General features: G+C 35.9%; 1 long non-coding RNA gene across 10 annotated transcripts in view; it reads left to right on the top strand.

Annotated features, from left to right (window-relative positions):
* The window catches only part of LOC120075327, a 48,260-nt gene extending 22,886 nt beyond the window's left edge, over window positions 1-25,374 (top strand). The window contains exons 2-7 of one of the 10 annotated variants that reach the window (XR_005481294.1): window positions 4,994-5,070; window positions 5,164-5,216; window positions 5,386-5,529; window positions 5,631-5,762; window positions 6,865-6,967; window positions 13,547-13,874. This is a non-coding gene — a long non-coding RNA (uncharacterized LOC120075327). Of the gene's footprint in view, window positions 1-4,986; window positions 5,071-5,163; window positions 5,221-5,385; window positions 5,530-5,630; window positions 5,763-6,864; window positions 6,968-11,231; window positions 11,561-13,543; window positions 13,875-25,331 lie in introns of those variants that run through there. The other 9 variants (XR_005481292.1, XR_005481293.1, XR_005481290.1 and 6 more) reach the window with 9 other exon arrangements.
* Window positions 25,375-27,467: the final 2,093 nt, after the last annotated feature.

The raw sequence follows: 27,467 nt of genomic DNA, 5'->3' as shown, positions 1-27,467 counted from the left end.
AGTAATCCCCTGGGATAAGGAGAAGGATTAAGCGAGTGAGTTAATCTTTGTTAAGGTAATCGGCTAAGTTTAGCTAAAGCATGCTCGATGACATCTTCACCTGTGCATCTTCACCTGTGAAAGCAGAAGTGAAGATGTTATTCCACCTATCAAGAGAAGGTTGGACGAATGCGTTAACTAAAGCGAGATGTAATTCCAGAGATAGAAACAGCCTTGCGTTCATTACGTTCATCCCTATTTCACCATAGACATATGGGAATGCGGCCGATCACTGAAAGGTGTAAGCCAAGGGAAAGCAGAACCTTAGTTGCGTCCTTAATGAGATTGACGAACTTGCGAGGTCCTTTCCCTCAACTCATTCTTTTTTTGATTCATTCACAAGACTTGCCACCGCATTCATTAGATTCTTTTGCACAACTTCACAACCAGACCTCACCCTGTATCATTAGTAGTTTAGTCATTTATTTTCATCGCAATTTATTTTACAACACTTTATTTACCATCGCATTTTATTTTCATCGCAATTTACTTTTCGGCACAACACAATTCTTTATTCTTTATGATAAACCGGTCGCATTTACCACATTAGTATTGCAATAACAACAACAATCCCCGTGTTCGACCTCAGGTCAATCTGAGAAACTTGCGTTGGAATTATACTTGGTTCCAGTGCAAGAAAACTTGTTACACGCACTACATCATCGTATACTACGAAGCATATTAGCATTATCGCATACACTTAGAACGTAGTATCGCAACAATATCTTTATCGCAAAGCAACTTGAGCGCATAGAGCATCATTCAGTCATCATTGTGCATATGCTTAAAGATTATATTTTTTACGTTACCAGCTGCTGCATATAGATTATTTCATCTAGATAAGCATGTAGGAAAACCGTTTTCACATCTAGCTGATCCAATTCAAGGTCATTTTGAGTTACCAAAGATAAGAGAAGTCTGATTGTGGTATGCTTTACAACTGGGGAGAAGATTTCTGATAATCAATTCCCTATCTCTGAGTAAAGCCTTTAGCAACCAACCTTGCCTTGTATCTAGACTTTTGATATTTGGTAATGCCCTCCTTTAGTTTGAAGACCCACTTTGATGCAATTAGTTTTCATTTTTTAGGTAGGGGTGTTAGGGACCATGTGTCATTCACATTTAATGAGTGTATTTCCTTATTCATAGCTTCTATCTACTGTTTAGCATCAGAACCACTCATAGCTTCCTCAAATGTGATTGGTTTTAGGTCATTAGGGGTCACCGTGGCATTCAACACAAGGTTTATGTAGTTTGTGTCTGCATATATAGTTGGAGGTACAATAACTCTGTTTATTTGTCCTTAGCTAGTGAATATTGACTCAAATCAGGTTGAAACTCACATTTTCAACTTGTTCTCCTGATCTGCCCTCTACCTCTTCTAAGTCACTGATAGGATCTTCCTCTGTAGGTGTATTCTTAGTATTCTCCACCTAAATTTTGATGGTATACGTTGTTTCTTCTTTAAAGTTCTCCCCTTTTTCAATAGACATCTCATTTTCCCTAAAGGTGACATCTCTACTAATTATGAGCTTCTTCTTTGGGATGCCACATCTTGGAACCTTTTAAACCTTTAGTAAAGCCAACAAACATGCATTTAGCAGCTTTGACTTTGAGTTTCCCCTGATTTTGGTGCACATATCCAACATATCAAACCCCCTAAGATCATTTAGATTGGGGGGAGGGGGTGTTTGGACCACTTTTCTTCAGGTATTAGGCAATCTAGGGAGGTGTAAGAACTTCTATTCAGGGTGTACACTGAGTAGGCAGTTGTTTTAGCTCAAAACTTCTCTTATAGGATAGCATCAAACAGTAGGCATCTTACCCTTTCCATGATAGTTCTATTAAGTCTCTCAGCCACTCCAAGTTGTTGGGGTTTGTGCCTTACTATCCTATGCCTTGTTATACCATTTTCTCTACAAAAGATGTTGAAATCTTGTCCACAAAATTTCAAACTATTATCAGTCCTAAGGTATTTAATTTTCTTAGGCCCCGTTTGGTAACTATTTTGTTTTTTTTTTTTTTTTTTTTTTTTTTTTAAAAATTAAGCCTATAGACACCACTTCTACATTCAAATTTATTCCTTTATTATCTATTTTTCATCAATAGTTTAAAAAACCAAGCCAAATTTTGAGAACTAAAAGAAGTAGCTTTCAAAAAATTGTTTTTGTTTTTGGAATTTGGTCAAGAATTCAACTATTGTACTTAAAAAAGATGCAAATTATTGTAAGATATGTAGATGAAATAGGCTTCATTTTCAAAACCAAAAATAAAAAGCCAAATGGTTACCAAGTGGGGTCTTAGCTGTTTGTTTTTCTATAATTAATTTCCATTCTCTAAACTTTCTAAAAACTTGATATTTACTTTTTAGAAAGTAAACCCAACTTTTTCTTGAAAAATCATCAGTTAAGGCTAAGATATACCTTGAGCCACTTAGGCTTGGATTTGAGGCTGGCTCTCGTAGATCTGAGCAGATGTAATCAAGGATTCCGTTTGTTATATGCTAGGCTTTGGTGAAACTATGCCTTCTTGCCTTTCATAATACACAGTGCTCACAAAAGGACAGTTGACTGTTGATTTCTTTAGGTAGAATGTGAAGGACTGTGAAGTCTGAAATGGAAGCGGGATCGGTCCCAATTTTAGTTTTTCACAGAATGTAAAATACATAAAATATAAAATATGCATTCAAGACAAAATTACTACATGCTTAGAGAATTAGTAAAGAGAGGAATTAGAGTTTTAGATTTTACTAACCTCTTGAAGACAAATCTTCTTCACGAATTCCTCTCGAGATGATCAACAAACTTCCTTGAATCACGATCTCAATGAACAACAAGAATACCAAATAAATTGTTGAACACCACCACAAGAAAAATCTCTATATTCTCTTTAGGATTTGAGAATCATAGGAGTATGTGGGCTCTATGAAATTAATTTTGGGGGCAGAGAGAGAAGGAGAAATTGACAAGAGAATTTTTCAGTTGATTCTTGAGAAAAATGAGCAATCGATTGCAAACTGAGACCTTCTGTGTATTTTTGGCAGAGAGAAGATGAATCTATTGCAACCACCACTCTCACGTATAATTAAAGAGAGAAGATAATCATTATCATATATAATTAATTTCTTCAATTAATTTAAACATTTTAAATTAAAGAAAAATTAATTTGATTCTCAATAATCCTTGTTGAGCTACAGAGGGGATCTTATGGATCTAATAGATTGAAACTTCAATGGTACTTGGATAATTAATTAAACTCATTTAATTAAATTACCCAATATTCATTAACTGTCGGTCACTCCACTAAAGACCATTGCCCTACAGATATCTTTCTGTGTCCATTGGATAAAATCAGTCAACAGCGCGATGACTCTTCACAAATTACTCGTAAGTGCAACTGGACCAAAATTACCGTTTTGCCCTTGTAATTACATCTAACTCCTTAAGTATCATTGATCCCTCTAATGAACAACAAATCATAGTCAAACTATGACCAAACCCCTTTCGAGGCAAGAGAGGTTGTGGCGCCACATTGTTCAAGCATCGAAATCAACCATTAAGTGAGCAATTTATCTACTTATCCCGACATTAGGGAAGGAGTGAATTCCTTCTTGTGAAGTTTTGTTCCTAGCTCTCGACCACCTTCATAGGCAGAAGTTCACAACTCACTCTGGATACAAGTCATGTCACCTATGGTCATCCTGGTGAAATGTAAGTCTCTACTATTAACGGTGTATATAATGAGACTATTCATTTCGTGGACTGGTCTTATACAAACTCTTTTCATATAAAACACCCCTACTCACATGTCTCTACATGAATGATCAGGATCAGATCATTTGTAAAACTTTATAACAATTATAATATCTACAAAGTGAGCTGCATTCATAGTGTCACTATGATAATGTACCTAGCCTTATCCATATACTACAAACCATTTAGGTTATCACTTAAACACGATCCACCTGTATGTCTCCACATACATGTTTAAGCTACAGAAGATAACCTTGGATGTTTATTTATTGATTTTGTGGGTTAATGCTACTAAATGTCAAATAAAATACCTCAAATTTTATTAAATAAATAAATTATTTGTACAATACAATTACAAACTACAGGACCCACGCGATTTAGGGTATTAACCCTAACAAAATTCCCTATTTGGATATAGTTTCAAGGCCTTTAAAGCTAATATGAGACAACCTCTTATGCCAGAGTTCTGCCTTAGTCAAATTTGATGATGCTACTGTATAGACACTATTCACCATTTCAACCCCTCTCACAATGAGTAAGTCATTTACCTTCTCACCAACCAAAATAACTTTGGAGTCCTTAAAGACTTCTAGGCAGCCTTCTTTGCCTCTATATTCACACCCTAGAGAGTCAAGCATCCATAGGGAGATTAGATTTCTTTTAAGATGTGGTACATGCCTAACATTCCTTAGGAGTTCCATATTACCATCCTTTAGTTTTAGTGAAATTGATCCAATCCCAATGATTTGGCATGTCTCATTATTTTCCATGTAGACTGACTCTCCACTGATTTCTTTATAAGTGTTAAACCAAGGTTCGAAGGGAGTCATATGATAGGTGCATCCAGAATCAAACACCTAATCATGTTTCCTTAAAGGGTTAACTTGGTTGGCTTGGTCTTGAATAGAGGCTAAAGCATCTGTGTAAATATAGGAACTTTCAACAATAGATGCTTCAGGTTGCTTCCTCTTAGATTATTTATCTTTTTCTTGTTTTTTCCTCTGTAAGAAGAAGCAATCTTGAATTAAATATCCTTTTTTCTTACAATACTTGCATATCAGCCTTTTTTGCTTTCTTTTCTTCATTTGGCTACTGTTTTCCATTCCTCCCTTGATTAGAATGAGGTTTGGCCTTCATAAAAAGACCTTTTCCATTAGGTTGATTCTTCGTTGTAGCTTGAAGCTCAATTCTCTAGTTTTCAGGGCTGATATGATTGAGTCCGTGGTTAAAGATTCTCCGCCATATTTCAGTGCACGCTTCGCCTTTCTACAAGATTCAGGTAAAGAATTAAGAAGCACATAGGCCTCATTTTCATCACCCGATTTTTCTCAAGGCTTTTGAATTCTGATACAATCTTCTTGAATATATCTAGGTTGTATGTCAAAGACTTAGAAGGATTCATCTTGTAGGTGAAGAATTTCTCCCGTAGGTACATTTTGTTTGGGAGATCTTTTACTGCATATAATTCTTCTAATTTCAATCCATATTTTGTATGTTGTATCTTCTTCAATTATCTGTCTTAGAACATTATCATTGAGATTCAAAATAACTGTTCCATATGCTGTCAATTCCATGTATTTTCTTTCTTGTGCAGTGATCGAAGCTGGAAGTTTTGATGGATCAATGAGGTCCCTATGAGCCTTTTGCTAACCGAAGGCTTTGATTTTGGTCTTACATAGGGCAAAATTACCCTTTCCATCAAACTTTTCAATCTCAACTCTTGCCATTGCCATTTTAGGTATGAAACTGATTATTTAACCTCCAGGATTTGCTTTCTTAAAGTCAAGATTTGCTCTGATACCACTTTTGTTTGGTTTACTGTACCGATTACTATCTCAGGCCCAATTTTTTTGATGAACCACAAGAAGAGAGTAGCCCATGAATGCTTGAAGGTCCAAGTAACTCAAGTTGGTTAGGTGAAACAAAAGGAGGAGAGTTACCCACGTAGTCAGCTTGAAGGTTAAACACGTGGTAAGTGATTTTTCTTAATCAGATGTCAGTATGATTTCGATGAAGAAAAAAGCAAAAAAAAAAAAAAAAAAAAAAAAAAACACTCACTCTCTAACTTCTAAGACGAAACATACAATTACAATGAAAGTAGGTTGTCACTTAGTTGTTATTCTTAAGAATAATATAACTGGTAAAATTAAAAATAAATTCAATGAATTTAAATTTAATGTATGATCATCACACAGAAAGCATTGTTATAGAAAAATGTCAAAGTTTATAGATATGTATGCATATATATGTGTGTATATATATGTATGTATATATAAAATATATGCATATTATATTTGAAAAAAATAATTAAATGTTTCCTAAAAAAAACTCTTAAAAAAGTGTTTCCTAACATAATTCAACGATCAATTGGACAAATGACCAATATGAAATAACGTTTTCTAAAAATGGTCAAACGTATTTTTCTTCTTGAAATTAGTTGAATGACTAATTCTAATACTATTTATATTTTACTAATTGACAAAAATGCCCCTACAACATAATCCCTACAATTATGCTATATTTTTAAATAACTAATAATCTAAAATAAAATCTTATAAACTTAACCACCCCAAATCTAACCTTAAATCTAAAAATAATAACTAAGATACACACACAGAACTAACGTGGAAATAAAAATTTTAAAAAACACAATTATAAATTAATTGTTGAAAACAAGAAAAATTAAACCTTTAGTTTTCACCCACAAATTAACATTATTAATAATCAAGAACAATTTATTATAATTATTAACTTAAAATTTAGACACGAAATAAATAAATACCTTATACTCAAAATATCTGTTAAATATTTTCTATCCATCCACTCCTAAAATTGTCTCATACTAAACCCTAGAGATGCCTCTTACCATAAACAATTAAAATTCATCTTATTTTTTCAATACTATATTGTAATAGCTAAAATCATTATATAAGATTGAATCATTTTAATAATGTAAATACTATGAATTAAAAAAGCGTCAACTGAACCACGCAAATACTAAACTAAAACATTTGAAGTGAATAATATATTCCGAAAACAAATTGTTCAAATCTAAACAATCTCTTTTTTGTAGAGCACAATCAATACTGACCATGGATAGAAGAGTCTCATAAACAAGAATATATACGAGGGCCACATCTTTCAGTACGCCATTTATGATCCAATTAAATACTCTGGTATATGAATTATCCTCACATTAATTATAGATTGCATCAATTATCCTCTCCTCCAAATAAACTTTTTCATAAAAATACTAATTCTTCAAATCCTCCGATTCATCTTTCATTTCATTTGGCATCAATTTAGATAAATAATAAAAATTGCATATTTTAAGTTTAGATGTGTTTTGAAAATGTCAATCGTGATCAAAGTATTTATCAATTGCCTATTAAAAAAAACCTTTGCATAAAGGATCACGGATGGATTTGTGGTTAAATCAATATATCTTGTGACAATGGGACAAACTCGACAGAGTGGTACCTAAAATAGAGATAAAACGCTTAAATGAAAAAAATCTTTTAAATGATTAAATAATTAAATCTTATTTTTTTAAAAAAATAAACAGTGAACACAATCTTCATACATATTTATATTTATCTAAAGATTTTGTTTTTAACATTACCGTAATTTAAAGAATATAATCTATGTAAATGTCCTTAAAACAATCGAATGGTCATTAATCAATAATTTTAAGAAATGGTCAAAAATCAAAACAGATGCCTAATATTAATCATCTGCCACAATTTCTGAAAATTGTTCGAAGGTTGGGCCTAAGGTTTATGGGCCAACTCAAACCAAACCAAACCAAACTAATCAAATATTACTTGTTGGCTCAACTCAGACTCTTGGGCTATGAATCATTTGATGAGGTTGGGGATTTTTTTCGTTTCTTGAAAGCTTAATTAAATTAAAAAACACAGTTTGTTCTGATAAATGGACAAAGTTACAAATATGCTCAATTTATCAGAACAATTTGTAAAGTATAGTTAAAAAATCTCAAAATAGGGAACACAACTGAACGTCAATTATCATTACAATCTAAAGTATATAAAATAAATTAGTATTAAGTGCAGAGAATAAAAAGTGTTAATGGTTAGGGACAATTAACTCTCTATCATATCTCCACGGTGGTATGATATTATTCACTTTAGGCATAAGTCCATATGATTTGACATAAGCGCAAATAATTTTGCTTTTGGTTTCACTAAGGGTGAGTATCGATTGGTCGGAGTCGGGTTTCCGACCAAACTTCCACCGGACCAATTATGGTCTTTTTAGTAAATGTTCAAATCGACCTCGACCGTTGAGGAGTAAAAGTCGGTCAGTCGGTCGGTTCTATTCTTTATTTTTTTTGAAATTTTTCCAAACTGATATCGACCGACTCTTGATCGGTTGATTCGGTTTTTCGGTCTATTATGTTTCCTAAGTTTCATCCAAAAAATTTCATACCATTGAAGATCGGATGGTTGTGTGCCATTTATCTTTACCTTATCCAATCAATATAAGACTTTGGTCGCACTCCAATATTTAAAAGTTAAATCAGTTATGTATTAATGTGTATATTTGTAGTAATTGTAAATAGTAGCCTATAAGTAGTAGATAGAGCTTAACAAAATAGTAATTACATGGAAATTTTTAAATGTTTAAAACAATGAAAAGTATAAAAAAAAAAAAAAAAATCAGGTGGAGATAAAATCTTTGAAAAATATTATTCAATGATGGACAAGAGCATTAGGTCTATGGAAATAAATACGTGTCTCTATTTAATAATGCTTTCGTTCTCGTCAAAAGAAAATGAAATAAATAAAAAATAATGCTTTGCTTTTAGTTTTTTATTTTTAAAATTTATACTTGCTTTCTTTCCATTTCTTAATACATTTTCACATTTTTAGGAAAAAAAAAAACATTTGAAATTTTAGTCAAATAAAAATAATTTTTTAAAAACTATTTGTGTAGTATTCAAAATTTTCTTGGTTTTTATTTTTAAAATTAAAGTTGATTTTTTGTTTTTGTCTTTGTTTTTCTTTTTAAATTATATTAATTTTCTTGATAGATGAGATTAGTTTTTATTCATAAGCTTAAATTTTAAAAAAATTCAAAAATAAAAACTATTATCAAACATGATTAACAAGTTGGAAATAAATATATATTGTGGTGTTTATCTCTTCGTATATAATTAATTTCATCCTTTAATTATAATTAACAAAGAAAATAGTGGTAGAAAATTCAAAATTGATGCCACCAACCAAACAGAAATAGAAATAAAACTGCTTGATGAAAAGAAAATGAACCCTACCATCTAATATTGGAAGGGGCGGCCACAATTGAAACATCGAATAAAAGCATTTACAAAATCTTCCATAAAGAAAAAGAAAAGGCAAAATAATATCCTAGAAAGTTATTTTTACATCTATTTCCGAGTATCTTTTTCTCAACCATATCTTTATTGTATATTAAAATATTATTGTTATCGAAATTTGGTACCAACGATAATTTGTAATATTTAAAAAAAATTGAACAATAGCCCTACCAACAGAGAAAATCTTGGATTGATGTAGTGTTTGACCATCAACAATTCGACGATTAAGTTAGTTAATATCTTGGTAGACAACCAGATAATAGAGATTTGGGAGTGTTTTCACTATACCGTCAATATCACAAGCCTTATTGGTTACATAAAGATGTAGTTTTATAACAATTATTTGCTAATCAATTTCTAAGATCCTTAATCTTACCTATTACGAATTATGGTCAACCTTCATAAAATCTATGAAGTCGACCTCCTATAACCTTATTAACTTCCATGGCTAACCCAGGAGCCAACCTTCGTGGGACTTTTTTTAATCTTAGGATGCGAGGTGCTCTCTTTTAACTCTTAGGGTTGAGCATATGTGTTGATGAGTCGATCATCATACTTAGCCAAATAAAATACTTCTCTTTGAAATGATCCATTAGGTGATCTCCTTATAGCTAAATATGTAGCCATATTTTTTCACCCACAACAAATATTGTATTTCTTTTTAATATATATAGTTAACCTAATTAATCTTTAATACATATTGACGATATTGAGTAGATTAGAGGGATCTCTAATAGAAAAATGTTATGTGAGTCATGATAAATCAAAGAAGAAGGTCGTCTCCCTCACAAAGTTGTAGAAATGTATAGAAACGCTAAGAGGGCGTTTGACGTGCAAGTTTGAAATCTTAAGCTTGGGGGTTAGGCTAAGAAGTTTAGATAGCTTAAGTTTAAGAAAACTGTATTTGGAGTGTACATTTTGGAAGTCTAGACTTAAGAAGTCTATGTTTAGAGTGCAGACTTAGTAAATTGGGAATGAATTGCAAATTTATAAATCTTGAGTTTGTGAAATATTTTCTTGTATTTAATTAGTGGTTAGATTCTAGATTAGTTCAAACTTGTCACCTTAATTTTTTTTAATATGGTTAAATTTTTTTAGAAGAATATTTGTTTTATTTTTATTTTTTAAATTTTGCAATAGAGATGTGATTAAAACTATAATTTTATTTAATTTATTGTTTCAATAATTTAGTATTTTGATTTTACTAGGTTTTGAGATATTCATAGACTTTTGTCACTTTAACTAATTTGAAAATTGGATCAATTTTTTAACCATAACATGCTAACTTCAAATTGAAATAAACTAATATTTTAGTTTTAAATCCAATCATTAAAAGCCCATATATATGTATATATATTATCAAATTACATTTGAGGAATAAAAAAATAATAAAGTTTGAGTTTTGATGTTTATTTGGCTACTAAGTTGTTTCCAACATTTTAATCAATTACGTTAAAAAAATTATTCTAAATTTTCGAGCTAGTTAAATTGACCAATGGAAAAAAATTAAAATGTTAAATTAAATTAGGGCTTTCTATACATATAGCCTAAATAAATATACCTAATTAAATAATTGCAGTCTAACGAATGATCATTTTATTTTTTTTAGCTCTCAGTATGTAAGAAAGTTTCTTGTGGTTATAAACATTTAAAAAAAAAATATTTTTAGAATCTATACAAGTAAAGAAAATATCCATAAAAATCCAAACAATATATTTGATGTGTATTTATATTTTTCAGTATATTTGTAAACACACTAAAAAATAAACCATGGTATATGCGATGTTTACCTTTTCTACTATATTACTTGTATATTCAACATATACTTGAGATCTCAATAGATAGGCGATCGATTTTCAACTAGAAAAAATAGGAAATAAATGAAATCTCCTAAAATGGAGGAAACATTAATTTCAAACAAAGAAGGGAAAAGAGAGAATTAAAAAGGATAATCTAATAATAATAATAATTAAAAAACTCCAAAAGAAAAAAATTAGAAGAAAGAAAAAGTATATCTTAAAAAATATTATTGTAATTAAACTAAGGGCCTCTTTGAAATGACTTAAAAAAATTGTTCACAGGTGGAATAATCGGAAGTGGTGGCCGAAGGTTGGTTGGAGGTGGTCGCCAAAGATGGCAGTCGAAGTTGGCCAGTAATGATCACCAAAGGTGGTATCCGAAAGTTGGCCGACAAAATTTTTAGATTAAATTTGAAAAAAAAAAAAAAAGGTAACCCATGGGTTTAGTGTTTACTATTCAAACCCATAGGAAAAGTGAAGAAGTAGGTGACTACCTGTAATGGAAAGATCGTGCCCTAATTTTAATTTTATATAACATTAATAATACAGAAGACGAAAAGTAGGATTAAATAGTCCTAATTTAGCATGCTTTCACAAAAAATTTAGAGAGGATGAAAGGGGTTAGAGGATCACTTATCCTTGAAGACCAAGTTCTTCATGAATCCTCTCCCGGTGTACTGCACGAATAATTCGAACTCTTCCTCGAACTTACGAACACAACAATGGAACTACCATAAGTGAATCCTTGTTATTCTCAATGTAGAAAATCACTGAGATTTGTAGGTTTTAGTGATTAATTTTGGAAGGTAAGAGTTTTCTTTTGGAGCAAAACACAGAGAACACTTAAAGCAAGCTTTAGATCCAAATCTTGAAGAAGATTCTTATTCTCTATACTGCGAAAACCAACTTCATAGGCAGGAGTTCACAACTCACTTAGAATTCAGATCAAGTCACCTATGGTCATCCTGGTGAAATATAAGTCTCTTCTAGTAACTGTTGGATTGTATGTCCTAAAACTCGTAGTTTTATAAACGGTAAACATATATGAAGTTTATTCAGACAAGTGTTGTTGATTGTTTAATAACTCTAAATCCAATAAACTACAAACCCTTGGTTATTGTTATGAATACTTGGACTTTATGTGGAGACATAAACTAGATCAAGTTCAAGTAAAATAGCCTAAACCATCTATAGTACTTAGATTAGGTTGGGTACCTATTTATGGAGATACTATCGAATACAACCCGCTTTATGATTGTTACAAATGTTGTAAAGTATCATAAACGATGTGATCAATTCATTCATATAGAGACATGTGAGCGGAGGTTTTCTACACGATGAGATTGTATAAGATAGACCACGAAATGACCACTGTTACGTATTAACACCGTTTATTGTAAACATTGATTAATTTCACTTCTTGATGATCTAGATAACTTGATCTCAATCCTGAGCTATCTATGAACTCCTGTTTATTCGCGACTGTCCCTTGATCTGCATAGGTGAGGGTAAGCTTAGCATCGTTGCTCAATATGCCTCCCATTTTAGGGATAAGAACGGGTAGATGGCTGGGGACATAGAATTTGCAAGATGGAATTCCCTTAAGGGCAGTAGAAATGTTGTTCCCTTAAGGGCTGATCCCGAGTCTTAAACAAGGCGCCCCATCCTCTCGTTGGCATGAGAGGGAATGGATTTAGTGATTATGATCCTAAATCAATTGTTCATTAGAGGGGTAGTGGTACTTAAAGAGAAAAGATGTAACTCAGGGGTATTTCGGTATTTGACCTAGCTGAGGTTACGAACAACTTGTGAAGGATCAACTTATTGATGACGGTTATATCAAATGGACACACAATATATCTACAGTAAGAGGAGTGTAACTACAGGCTATAGTGAACAGTCTTGTTAGTTATAAATGTTGATGAACTAGGTTAAAGAGTTTGACCGGTTAGTCTCGGATCGTCGGAGCCCATGATTTGTAGGTCTATCGGGTCTCCTTGCTAGCTCAATACAGATAAAATTGAAGAACTAGGTGAAGTAAGAATTTGAAATGTTCAAATTCGGGTTTTAGAAAAAATTATATTTTATATGAGATATAATTTATAATTAAATAATTTATTTATTAATTAATTATTTTTAAGAGCATACTTGATCATTAACATGAAAGTGTTTTTTAAATTTGATTAATGTGATTAATCAAAGCTAGGTATCATAAACAATTTAATATGTAATTGAGATTGTTTTAATTAAATATTTTTTTCTAAAATTTGAAAATAGTTTTTTTATTAAAAAAATAGTTAGTGAAAATCCAATTGTTGGATTTTTCCACTAACTAAGTGGACTTTGAAGTGGAATTTCCCAAGCTTGACACCTTGAGATTACATGTTAGTGGAGTTTGAGGTAGAAGACATGCAAAATATGTATTTTCTCTATAAATGGTTTTGTTTTTGAAATTCGCAAGACTAATGCTTCATTTACTTTTGACTTTTTTCTTGCACCACAAATTTTTTTTACTCTCATTCTTTCCATAGTAAAATTCCCTTATTTTCACTAATATAACGGTCCCACAATTGTGTTCTTCAATCGGAGAATAGCAGGATTTACCGTTGGTGGTGTCGATTGAGCTCGGGAGAGGAAGATTGTGGTGGAGTCTTCAAACGTTGTATTTTCTATCCCTTTTGCATGTTTATTCTTGTTTTTATTGCAATTAGAATGTTGTTGATTTCATCCCTTCCACTATGCATGTGTTCTTATTGTTCCATCAGTAATAGTGTTGTATAAAGAAACTATTCATTTCGTGATCCGGTCTTATACAAACTCTTTGTATAGGATACCCCCACTCACATGTCTCCACAGGATCAGATCATTTGTAATACTTTACAATAATTGTAACAACTACAAAGCGGGTTGTATTCATAATGTTACTAAGATACGATACCCAACCTTATTCATCTACTACAAACCATTCAGGTTATCACTTAAACATGATCCACCTGTATTACTCCACATACATGTTCAAGTTACAGCAGATAACCATGGATCTTAGTTTATTGGTTTTTGGGTTAACACAACTAAATATTGAATATAATACCTCTTATTTTATTAGATAAATAAATTGTTTGTACAAATACAATTACAAACTACAAGACTACGATATTTAGGGTATCAACCCCAATAATTTTTCACTTATTCTAAAGCTAGTGGGGTGTACATCATAAAAGCACAAATTAGTACAACAATACACAAAAACAATAAACTAGGGAATACAAAACGCGCCCATTAAAATCTCTCACTTGCCTAGATAAGGTTTGTCTCGTAAACTCATACTCTACAAGTGACCTTCAAACACTTTAGCTATGAGGGCCTTTATAAATAGATCAGCAATGTTGTGCTTCGAAGTGATCTTCATGATGATCATGTCCCTTCGATGTACAATCTCCCAAATCAGGTGATATTTGCACTCTATATGATTTCCACTCTTGTGACTCCTAGGCTCCATAGAATTAACCATAGCACCACTATTATCACAATAAAGGGTGAAGGGCTTTGACATGTATGGAACAACTTCCAAATCAATCAAGATTTTTCTGAGCCATACAACCTCATTGGCAGCTTCACAAGCCTCTATGTATTCTGCCTTCATGGTAGAGCCAGTGATACAACCTTGCTTGGTGCTCCTCCAGACTACAGTTCTTCCGTTAAGAGTATGATCTTGAAGTGGATTTCCTAGAATCCCTATCAGTCTGAAAAATCAAAATCAGTGTATCCTGTAAGGATCAAATCCTTAGACTTATACACAAGCATGTAATCCCTCATTCTCCTGAGATACTTGAGGATGATTTTAATGACTGTTCAGTGATCTAATCCTAGATTAGATCGGTATCTACTAACTATCCCTACTACATAGAAAATATCAAGTCTAGTACATAACATTGTATACATCAGGCTGCCAACAGTCGATATATAGTGTTGGGAATGATGCCCTAAACTCTCGTTGGGTCCTGTAGTTTGTAAACAATGTATTTAACGAACGATTGTGATGTAATAATATATGATATTTTCTTCACTATTGTCTATGGAGCATTAGATGTTTTAATTACTTTACCACAAGCCAATAAACTAACATCCCTGGTTGTCGTTGTAACTTAAGCATGTATGTGAAGACATACAGGTAGATCATGTCTTAAGTGATAACCAAAATGGTCTGTAATATATAGATATAGGAGGGAAACTTTATCCTGGTAACGCTACGGATGCGACCCACTTTGTAGAATAGTAACAAGTGTTGTGACTTGCTACAGATGATCTAATCTTGATCATTCATGTGGAGACATGCAAGCAGGGACATCCTATACAAAGGAGTTTATATAAGACTACACCATGAAGTGTTATAGTCTCGTTATATAATGTTGTCCATGACAGAGACTTCACTTCACTAAGATGATCATAGATAACATGACCTCAATCCTGAGTCAGTTGGGAACTCCTACCTTTGAGGGCGATCCTTTGATTTGCAGGGGTGCGAGGGGCCAGATCGCCAACTCAAACCTATCACTTTAGGGATTTTTCTGATTTAGGAGCTGGGAACTCAACTACACAAGATGGAATTCACTCTTTTCCCGAAGCAGGGGTAAGTAGATAGATTGCTCCCTTAAGAGCTGATTTTGGAGCTTGAACGATGTGGCGCCACACACCTTCTCATGGCCCAAGAGGTGTCTACACGTAGTAGGACTATGTTGTATTGTTCATTAGAGGGATCAATGTTACTTAAGAAGTTAGATGTAACTACAGGGGCAAAATGGTACATTGGCCCAATTGTACTTACAAGCATTTGTGAAGGGTTATCGTATTGTTGATTGGTTATATCTGATGGACATAGAAATATATCTATGGTGAGAAGAGTGCAACTGTCGATCTTTAGTGGAATACCTGGCAGTTAATGGATGGTGGATCTTGTGGCTAAAGAGTTTAGTCAGCTATTTACGTACCGTTGAAGTTTCGAGCCATAGGTCCATAAGGTCCCCTTGGTAGCTCAATGGATTCAAATTGAGAATCAGTTTTTTGGGTCAGTTTGAAGTGCTCAAATTGATAAGAGCGAGTTTGATTATATATGATATAATTAAACGGGTCAATTATATATGATATATTTGACATGATGTATGGGATACAATGATTGGAGGAAAATGATATAAATATGATTTATATCTAGTGGAGGAGAAAAGGACTATGGTTCATATGTTGCATATGAGGTGATATTAAACTATAGGTTATAAATATAATATGATTATATTTATTTTTTAATTTAAACAATTATGGGATAATTGTTGCCGATTTTTTCTCCGTAACCGAATGAGTTAGTGGAATGTAGTTTTCGTAACTAAAGGATAAAATGAAAATAGTTTTCATTTTGCAAAGTGATCAGATATTCACTCACCCATTGAGCCCATCACCTAGAAAATCGAGAGCATACACGATAGCTCAAAGTTTACTAAACGATCGTGTACATATGCGCATTTCCTAAACGATCATCGAGCTTTTTCTAAGCGATCGCGTGCTCGAGCGTTTTACTAAATGATCGTCTATACGATCAGCCCCAGTTTACTACACGATCGTGTACCTCTACCTAAACGATCAAGTATCCATCTATGCGATAGACTACCGATATCTCCCACTTGTTTGGTCATGGTAAACAATCGTTCCTTCATCCTTCCCTCTACCGAATCCAACAGAGCCCACACCTCTTGGATTCTCACTTCGAGAATACCGAGGGTTCTGAGTGGTGGTATCTTCCCTGCTGCCTTGTTTGTGGGGAGTCCATTTGTGGGTAGACGACAACGAGATTTGGTGGACGATTGGTTTGGCTTGCACAGTGACAGCGAGAGATGCAGTCCTTTGATGAGAGCGAGATTTAAAGCAAAGAAAAGTTCTTCAACTGGTATGCATCTTGTTCTCTTTGTTGTTTAAAGTTCAAAGCATGTCGTAATTTGTTGTTAAATGCATAACTATTTTGTTGATTGTGAATGCGGTATTTCTGTCACAATGAGTTTGGAACGATCTTGCTTCCGCTCAGAGGTACTCTTTGATAAGAGTTCCTTAAATTGGTATCAGAGCCAGGTTCTGATATTCCAAATTCATTGATGTAAAGAATAGCATTTACTTTCTCGGTGGATAAAGCATGTCTACACTCTGTTTAATTGTTAAATGGTTTGGTGGATGTTGATTAATGGAATTTTCTGAGATGAAGCCACTGGTTATCTAAATTCTTTTACATTCAAAGTTAATTGTAAGGACTGCTGTGTTTTTGGGCATATTAACTTGATATTGAATCTGTAAATTCAAAGTATTTGAGTTTTTGTGAGTCGTTTGTGATGAAGCTTCAAAGAAAGGAGTTGCTGTTCTTCAAGGATGAAGACGACCAAGCGTTGGTTAGGTCGGTAAACGATCATTGAGTATCGGATACTTGGGAATAAGTTGACTCGCGTGCACTAGAATATCGTGTAGCTCAGCAAGCTTCATTGCTTAGTTACTGACTACATGATCGTGGAGTAAATTTTTTACTTATCATTTGTTATATGATCGTCTAGACGATTGTGCTTTACAGCAACGTCGTCGTCTAAACGATTGTGCTTTACAGCAACGTCGTCGTCTAAACGATCGTTTAGACTCGCGGATTAATGTCTTGTGCACTAAACGATCGAGTACCTCATGCTTCATTGCATTGTAAATGGTACTTGATCGTAGCTAAACGATCGTGTATACCTGATCGCGTTTATTAAACGATGGGAGCTTTTCCCCGACAGTTCAAGACCCGGTTCACCTGTGAACCGGTTTACTCGATGGAAATGTAATAGATAGAATTTTAATTTTCTGTTTTGAAGCGGTTCATCCTGGTTCATTAAGTTTTTGTGAATGTACATAGGATGTATGTTTATCTATATATCATATGGTATGCCATATAGAAGAAATCCCACCTTAGGTTATGCATTAGTCATGCATCATCTCTTTATTGTAAGTGTTATGATTTAAAGAAGCATGATTTAAATTAAGAGCATGCTCATGCATCATATAATATAAAAGTTATATTTATGCATGCATAAAGCATAGATATGCATCATATTTATATTATAAATGTTATAGTATAAGAGTGTATGGAAGCATTTTTGCTTGGTTCGTTCCATGTATATTGCATGAAGCATGACACATAGGTTAAATTTGTAAGTTCTATAAATACCTAGTTGTGTGGCAATGTGTATGGTTTTAATTGTTTCTTTTATAAGAGTTATAAGGAAATTAGAACTAAAATATATAAGAAAGATATGCATGCAAACTTAGGCTTGAATCATGGTTTTAAAAGTATTTTAAAACTTGGTGGAGATAGACCTAAGATCACAGTTCTAAAAAGATTAGCAACCTAGGCTTTAATCTTTTAATCATTTTAATAGGATTAAATTGACTAATAAAAGGTTAAAGTGTAGCAAATCTATCTATAAGGGACCTCTTGTCTAAGGTGGGTTTGTCTAGGCTGGGGTATTTAAGGTGATGGAAACGGAACACCCCTACCTGGCAACCTACCTGGNTAAATCTATCTATAAGGGACCTTTTGTCTAAGGCGAGTTCTGGCTAGGCTGGGGTATTTAAGGTGATGGAAACGGAACACCCCTACCTGGCAACCTACCTGGAAAGGTGAATTAGATAGATTTGATGCATGCATGAAAATTTGAGGATAATCCATTAAAGAGTTTAATGTGACGATTTGAACTTGTTTAATTTCAAAAACAAGAGTTGTTTTTGAGCAATTAAACTGACTTATATTAAAATCAGTAGCCGGATGGTCTAAGTTAATGAACTCCTAGATAGAACATTTAGTGAGAGGTACTTGGGGTATCTGATACTTCATTTAAACCTCTTTGCGTTTCTCCCTTTATTGTCCACACCGTAAGGTCTATCCTCGGCCTCATGACACCCTGGAAGTGTCCCCCTAAAGGATGGTGTTTGGGTAGGTCAATATCAATGTGAATGGAGAAAATGTTCGTAGTAAGTGGGAGCGGGACGTGCAACATCATATCCCACGATCTCTTTCGTTAGGTTGGATAAGGTTTCTATGCATTGCCTCGAGGCACCCTGGGAGTGTCCCCCTATAGGATGGCAGTTTTGCACGTTTCTTTATCTGATCTTTCGTATAAGATAAGGTCACTTTAGTCTCTTGTCCTAATCTAGATTTTTCCTACGGTGGGCACATTAGGGCGAGACTCTAGGGTCGAAAACAAGGGGTTATACTTACACAAAATTGTTAAGGGTTAACAGTTATGGACCGAATAAATGGTGACTATTAGGTGAAGTTACAAGAGTTGCTTTTGCCTAATGGTTGAGAGTGTCTCGTCCTAGTGAAGGGGCATCTGATCACCCCACCGGTGATGTTTGTCCTGCCTCGTTGGAGCATCATTGCGAAATAGAAGTTTTTTCACTTAAGGTACTTGGAAACTATTTTGCTAAAATTAAAATTGGTGTTAAAATGTGGTATTGCATAGACTTATTAATTTTGTTCTGTTTTCAGCATCGTATTTATAGCCATCGCCACTTTAGCTCTACTTAGCGCCGATAAATTGACTGGCGAGAATTGCGCTAGTTGGAAACACATGATCACAACGATATTAATCATCGATGATCACATGTTCGTCCTTATGAAGGAGTGTCCTATTCCACCTTCTAACGCCACTCGAAATGTTCGGGTGGCCTATGAGCATTGGACACGGATGAATGAGAAGGCCCGCCCTATATTTTGGCCAGTCTTAACGACGTTTCGACCAATAAGCATAAGCCCATGGTTTCAGCGTGTGAGATCATGGAGTCCTTGCGGGGAATGTTTGGACAACCATTTGGAAAATTGAGGCTCTGAAATGCATCTTTAACTCCAAAATGGAGGAAAACACCTCTGTTCGTAAACACATGCTTAACATGATGGTCCTTCAATGTGGCGGAGATGAATGGGTCTCGGATCGATGAAGGCAACTAGGTTAGCATAATCCTGCATTCGTTGTTGGATAGCTTCCTACACTTTGTTAGCAATCTAATTCTTAACAAAGTAGACATTCCAATCCTTATTGAAAAGTAAGGAGAAGAGGGGAGGTGAGGCAAATGTTGTTTCATCTTCAAAGACGTTCCATCGAGGTTCGACCTCAGGGACAAAGTCTGCACCCTCTACTTCTAACACTACTAAGTGGAAAAAGAAGAAGGGTGGTAAGGGGAAGGGGAAGACACCTGCTAACCCACAGCCTGTCGCCCAGCGGGGTAGGCGTCCAATGCCGGTTGACAAGGGAAAGTTTTGCCACTGCAACCAGGATAGGCACTAGAAGAGGAATTGTCCTCATTGGCTTAAGAAGAAGAAGGCGACCAAGGCTAAAGAAAAACAAGGTAAATATGATTTACTAGTTTTGGAAACTTGTTTAGTGGAGAATGATGATTCTGCCTGGATTATTGACTCTAGTGCCACTAATCATGTTTGTTTTTCTTTTCAGGGGATTAGATCCTGGTGACAGTTAGAGGCTAGTGAGATGACGATGCGAGTAGGCACCGATGTCGTCTCAACTGTGGCAGTAAAGGGATCCAGTTGACTTTACAGAAGATATTTCTAATTATAGATAATGTTTATGTAGTTCCTGAATTGAAAAGGAACTTAATTTCTGTAAAGTGCTTGATATAGTGTAAATATACTCTACATTTTCAATTGAATAAAGTATTTATTCATAAAGATGGAGTTGAGATCTGTTTAGCATATCTGGAAAATAACTTATATGTGCTAAGGCCGTTAGCAACGAGTTCCCTCCATAACATAAAGATATTTAAAACTGTCGTAACTCAAAATAAACGTCAAAAGGTTTCTCCAAAAGAAAATGCCTAACTTTGGTATCTTCGATTATAGCACATCAATCTCAATAGGATCGAGAGGTTGGTGAAGAATGGACTTCTAAGTGAGAGGAAAATTCTTTGCCAATGTGCGAATCTTCTTTGAGGGTAAGATGACTAAAAGACATTTTCTTGGAAAAGGTTATCGAGCCAAAGAGCCTCTAGAGTTAGTGCATTCTGACCTTTGTGGTCTGATGAATGTGCGAGCCAGGGGAGGCTATGAGTATTTCATCTCCTTTACTGATGATTACTCTAGGTATGAGTATGTTTATTTGATGCAACAGAACTCTGAATCCTTTGAAAAGTTTAGAGAGTTCAAAACTGAAGTTGAAAATTCATTGGATAGGCGGATTAAGACACTTCAATCGGTTCGAGGTGGAGAGGTTTTGGATTCGGGGTTTCAGGACTATTTGATAGAACATGGAATCATTTCTCAACTTCAGTACCAGGTACACCTCAGCAGAATGGTGTAGCGGAAAGGATAAATAGAACCTTGTTAGACATGGTTTGGTCGATGCTGAGTTACACTTCCTTACCTGACTCGTTTTAGAGTTTTGCAATGGAGACTGCAGTGTATATACTCAACTGTGTTCCTTCCAAGTGTGTTGCGAGAACACCTCTAGAGTTGTAGAACGAGTGTAAAGCTAGTTTACGTCACTTTCGCATATGGGGTTGCCCAACACATGTGCTTGAGGCTAAGCCAAAGAAATTTGAACCACGGTCGAGGTTGTGCCTCTTTGTAGGCTACCTCAAAGGTACACGAGGGGGTTACTTTTATGATCGGACGAAAAATAGAGTATTTGTGTCTACAAACGCTACCTCCTGAAGGAGGATCATATCAGGGAGCACCGTCCACGTAGTAAGATCGTGTTACGTGAGCTTTCCACCGAAACTACTGAAACTTCAACAAGAGTTGTTGAAGAGCCTACTTCATCAGCAAGAGTTGTTGATGATAGTTCATTTGGTAGGTCGGTTCTACCTCATGAGTTGAGGGAACCTCGACGTAGTGGGAGGGTTGCGAACCCATCTGTACGCTATCTGGGTTTCACGGAAATCCTGGCTATGGTAGCTGATTGCGACGTTGAAAAAGATCCATTGTCTTAGGATGTTGATCGGGATGAATGGGTCAAAGCCATTGATCTCGAGATGGAGTCGATGTACTTCAACTCAGTGTGGGATCTTGTAGATCAGCCTGATGGGGTAAGACCTATAGGTTGTAAATGGATCTACAAGAGGAAATGGGGTGCCAATGGAAAGGTGCAAACCTTCAACGCATGACTTGTGGTAAAGGGTTATACTCAGGTTGAGGGAGTCGATAATAAGGAGACTTTCTCGCCTGTTGCCATGTTGAAGTCGATTTGCATCCTCCTGTCCATTTTCGCTTATTATGATTATGAGATTTGGCAAATGGACGTTAAAACTGCCTTTCTAAATGATAATCTTGAGAAGACCATTTACATGGTGCTCCTCGAAGGATTCATCGCCCAAGGTCAAGAGAAAAAAGTTTGCAAATTGAATTGGTCCATTTATGGGATGAAACAAGTTTCTCGATCTTGGAACATTCGGTTTGATACTGCGATAAAATTGTACGACTTTGACCAAAACATTGATGAAACTTGTGTCTACAAGAAAATCATCAACAATTCAATAGTTTGCTAGTGTTATATGGAAACGATATCCTGCTCATTGGGAATGATGTAAGACTAGCGACCCAATCCTAAATGAAATATTTGGGAGAAGATCAGTTTGTTTTTGGTATAAATATCTTTCGAGATCGAAAAAAAAGTTCTAGCACTGTCTCAGGCATCATACATTGACAAGATGTTGCTCAAGTACTCGATGCAAAACTCTAAAAGGGGCCTACCGCCGTTTAGGCATGGAGTTACATTGTTGAAGGAAATGTGTCCTAAGACATCTCAAGAGGTTGAGGAGAAGAGACAGGTCTCATATGCATCTGTCGTTGGCAGTTTGATGTGTGCGATGCTCTGTACTATATCAGACATCTACTATGCTGTGGGAATAGTAAGTAGGTATTAGTCTAACCCAGAACAGGGTCACTGGACCACAGCCAAGAACATCCTCAAGTGTGAAACCCGGATTTCCATTTTCCCTACTTAAGCAGCTGGTTAGAGAAATTAACTAAGTGAAAGTTAAATCCTATGTTGAAGTGAAGGAAATTTCTAAGTGTTGAATAGATTTTCCTTGAGTAGCTTTGAGTAAACTTAAATTGATGAAAATTGACTAAGTGTTGGACTAGATTGCCATGCATTGGCCATAAGATCTTGGAGAGATTACTTGGGCCAAGGGAGAAGTTGAAGTGGGAGTGACGCATGCCTTGGAGGTTAGACCAAGGCATTAGGCTCAATGGATGCATTGGAGGGCGGTTGAAGAAAGGCAGTCGAGGGTGATGCATAGAGGTGGCACGCGGGCGTGCGAGGATGCATGGGGTAAGTTAGGACGCGGGGCAACGCAGGCACTGAAGAGTGGCATGCATCAATGCACAACGCCCATGCCAAGCGCCTATTGCGTCGACGCCAGCGGCCGTAGCTAAGCACCTATGAGTCGATGCGTTGGCCTCATTCGAGAGGAGCGAGCCATGGTAAGTTGATGCGGCCAAGCGCCTATGCGTTGATGCGGTCAAGCGAGCCCATACGTTGGTACCGTGCGACCCTTGTTATATCATTGGAGGTTGACGATTGGCTTGCACGATGGATACGTTGGACATTGGCCATGCGATGAGCTAGATGGACGCATGGGTGGTTTGCTCTTGGCGATGGTAAGGCTTGCAATGACTGAGTGAGTTGGGTTTGATGGTTGCTTATGTTGAAAATCAAAGGGGAGCCAAAGGTTGCTATGTGTTGATGACCTACTATGCATTGTTGATTATCATTACACACATTGATACCGAGGCTAGCAGTATGTCATTGAGAAGGGTGTTGTTGAATCAAACCTAGTGAATGCATTATTGAGTGGAACGGACGCAATAAGAAGGATTGAGTCTCAATATGGAGGACGTTCATCAGACATGCAGCTTGCTAGGGAAGAATTTTAAGCCTTAAGCAAAAGAGGTGGATGCAATAAGAAGACCTGCAAAAATTAAGCATCATGCGTTGGTGAAAGGAGAAGAATACACCTTGGCTTGCGCTGATGTAAGAATGCGTTGATGTGTGAGGAAAAGACACTTGGACATGCGGGCCAAGTAGAAGTTGTCGGCCGTGGAAGAAATTTTTGGACGCATATAAATATGGCCAAGGACTTTAGATGAGAAACTCAAATTCTCTTCAAAGAACATAAAGAAGAGTGTATTTAGGAGGAGGCTATGCGTTGGTAGCAAGACCATGCGTTGGTCAAGAAGTTCAAGAAGGGAGATGCTGTCGCGCAGAAAAGACAGGGAAGTAACATCAACTGAACGAGAGTTCAATTCATCAGAATACTCGTGACGTTGATGTGATTGCAAAGCCATCTGAAAGCTAAAAGAGTCTAGTTTTCAAGGTAGGGCTGCCGGAGTAGAAACTCCGAGGAATCGGGGCTGGAGAAAAAAGGACATTTCAGAGGGGTCGAGCTTTCGGTAGGTTGGCCAGTCTTCTGTGTATTGATGTTTTGAATGTTTTTGGCCAAATAACGAAGAGTTATGAGCTAAGATTTTGAGGTAAGCTTTCTGAGATATTTTAGAATATGTTTGCAGAAAAAAGTATCTTAAAATAATTTCTGAAACTATCAGTAATATAAGCTGATAATTGAATCTGGAATTTCGGGTTCAAAAGGGAACCAAGGAAACTTAACGAACTTCGGAAAGGAAAGTTCCTAACCAACCAAGGTGAGTGGTTATTGTGTTGTTGTATTGTTGATGTAATTTCTATATATAGTAAATATATATAAGGGATAATATTAAATTGGCATGATCAGGGATATATGTTTATTTGATTACTATGCTTGTTAAGATATTGCTTGTATGTTTGTTTTGGAAACTGAAATTGTATTCGGGATATATAGTTAGCATGCTTGAAAAGGTACTTGGCGGGAAAATATAGTCGGCTTCAGTTGGTGGAAAATGATAGTCGGTGACAACCGACGGGAAATATAGTTAAGTTACCTAAGCATAGCTAGCGGGAAAATGGTCGATGTGCACATTGGTGGGATAATAGGGAACAGGGAAAGTTTCCATAGGAATTGTTGTTATCTTAGTATACGTGTGAAAGTAGGATCATGCCAGGGATAACCAGCGGTAAAGCTGGGAATGTTTACTTTAGGTGATGACCAGCGATAAAGCCGGGGTTGTTTGTTTTAACCAGTAGTTGAATTGGGGATAATCCAGTGGTTTGGCTGGAAAATAATATTGAACTTGAGGTAATGTCCTTGTTGACTATGAATTGATTTCCAAAAGTATATTTTTGTAGTCAAAGTTATTTGTTTATCTAAAAGCACCACTCATTGGGCTTTATAGCTCACATTTTCCATGTTTTATGTTTTACCCTCTAGGTAGCGGAAGGTGAGGAGTTTCAGGGTGCTGCTAAGTTCAAGGTCTGCCACATGCCACAGTTACTCTTCTAGAGGTTTTACAATTGTTGTTGTAAACTTGTAGATAAGTCTTGGAGTTGTATAAATGTTACATTATTGTAATAAAATGGGCCTACTTATCCGTTGTTGTTTGCCTCCTTGACTTAATCAGTTAGGTGTAGAATTTGTTCATTGGTATCAGAGTTATTTCAGCAGGAGTTATCAGACAGTAAGTGTCAACAAAAGGATTGATAACTGCTACAGTCATGCCTTTTCTCAGTCTCAGAGGGTAGTTTGGGGCGAGGTTTGACAACTTGGTATCAGAGCATAAGTTTCTGAAACAAGTAAGGGATTAGTTTATACCAGCTTAGTATCAAAGTAAAATAAGTTTCTGGGAAAGTTAAAGGTTTAGTTGATACTATTTTGATATCAAAATATATGTTCTTGAAAAACTGAGGGTTGAGTTTAGTAAAACCAAAGGGAAGTGTGGTAGAGTAAGGATTTAAAGAGAAACCTAAGAAATTAGTCAAGGTAGACTAAGAGAAATGGCAGAAGTGGCATGACCTAGCAGGCAACCGGAGATGGAACTCACAACGCTACCTGAAGATCTACCGAGGAAGGTAAGTGTGAATTTAAGTTATTCTCATTTAGTATTTGAGATAGAAATGATTATGTTGTAGATAGTTTGGTTCAACATCTAGCTTAGAGATGGCTAGGTGAGGTATCATTGGACAAACTAAGAAAATTGATATCAGAGTAGAGCAGTGGAAGCGTGGTAATAGACAAGGTTTTAAGAGGTTACAACAGTGGTTGTTGTGAAACCTTAAACCAAAGTTAGTTCGAGCAAATTTCGAGAACGAAATTTTCTTAAGGGGGAAGTAAATGTGAAACCCGGATTTCCATTTTTCCTTCTTAAGCAGGTGGTTAGGAAAATTAACTAAGTGAAAGTTAAATCTTATGTTGAAGTGAAGGAAATTTCTAAGTGTTGACTAGATTTTCCTTGAGTAGCTTTGAGTTAAGTTTAAATTGATGAAAATTGACTAAGTGTTGGACTAGGTATTGTCATGCGTTAGCCATAAGATCTTGGAGAGATTACTTGGGCCAAGAGAGAAGTTGAAGTGGGAGTGGCACATGACTTGGAGGTTAGACCAACGCATTAGGCTCAATGGATGCATTGGAGGGTGGTATGCGATTGAAGGAAGGCAGCCGAGGGTGATGCATAAGGGTGGCACGCGGGCGTGCAAGGATGCATGGGGTAAGCTAGGACGCGGGGCAAGGCAGGCGCTGAAGGGTGGCATGCATCGATGCACAGCGCCCATGCCAAGCACCCATGCGTCGAAGCCAAGCACCTATGCATCGACGACAGCGGTTGTGCCAAGCGCCTATGCATCGATGTGGCCAAGCGAGCCATGGTAAGTCGATGCGGCCAAGTGCCTATGCGTCGATGCGGCCGAGCGAGGCCATACGTTGGTACCGTGCGACCTTGCTATGCGTTGGAGGTTGACGATGGCTTGCACGATGGATACGTTGGACATTGGCCATGCGATGAGCTAGGTTGGATGCATGGTGGTTAGCTCTTTCGATGGTTAAGGCTTGCGATGACTAAGTGAGTTGGGTTGCGATGGTGCTATGTTGAAAACCAAAGGGAGCCAAGGGTTTCTATTCGTTGATTTCATACTATGCGTTGATGACCTACTATGCGTTGTTGATTACACTATGCGTTGATACTCGAGGCTAGTAGTATGCATTGAGAAGAGGTGTTGGTCATCACCCTAGTGAACGCATATTGAGTGGAATGGACGCATAAGAAGGATGAGCTCATATAGAGGACATCATCAGACATGTGGCTTGCTAGGAATAATTCTTAAGCCTTAAGTAAAAGAGTAGATGCATAAGAAGACCTGCAAAATTAAGCCCCATGCGTTGGTGAAAGGAGAAGAAGACACATTGGCTTGCGCTGATGTAAGAATGCGTTGATGGTGTGAGGAAAAGACACTTGTACATGCGGCCAAGTAGAAGTTGTCAGCCGTGGAGCAATCTTGGACGCATATAAATAGGGCTAATGACTTCAGATGAGAACTCAAATTCTCTTCAAATGACATAAAGAAGAGTGTATTG

The sequence above is a fragment of the Benincasa hispida genome, chromosome 4 (genome assembly GCF_009727055.1).
Source record: "Benincasa hispida cultivar B227 chromosome 4, ASM972705v1, whole genome shotgun sequence".
Taxonomy (NCBI): Eukaryota; Viridiplantae; Streptophyta; class Magnoliopsida; order Cucurbitales; family Cucurbitaceae; genus Benincasa; species Benincasa hispida.
The sequence above is the reverse complement of the archived record's forward strand: the minus strand, read 5'-3'. Positions and strand labels throughout refer to the sequence as shown.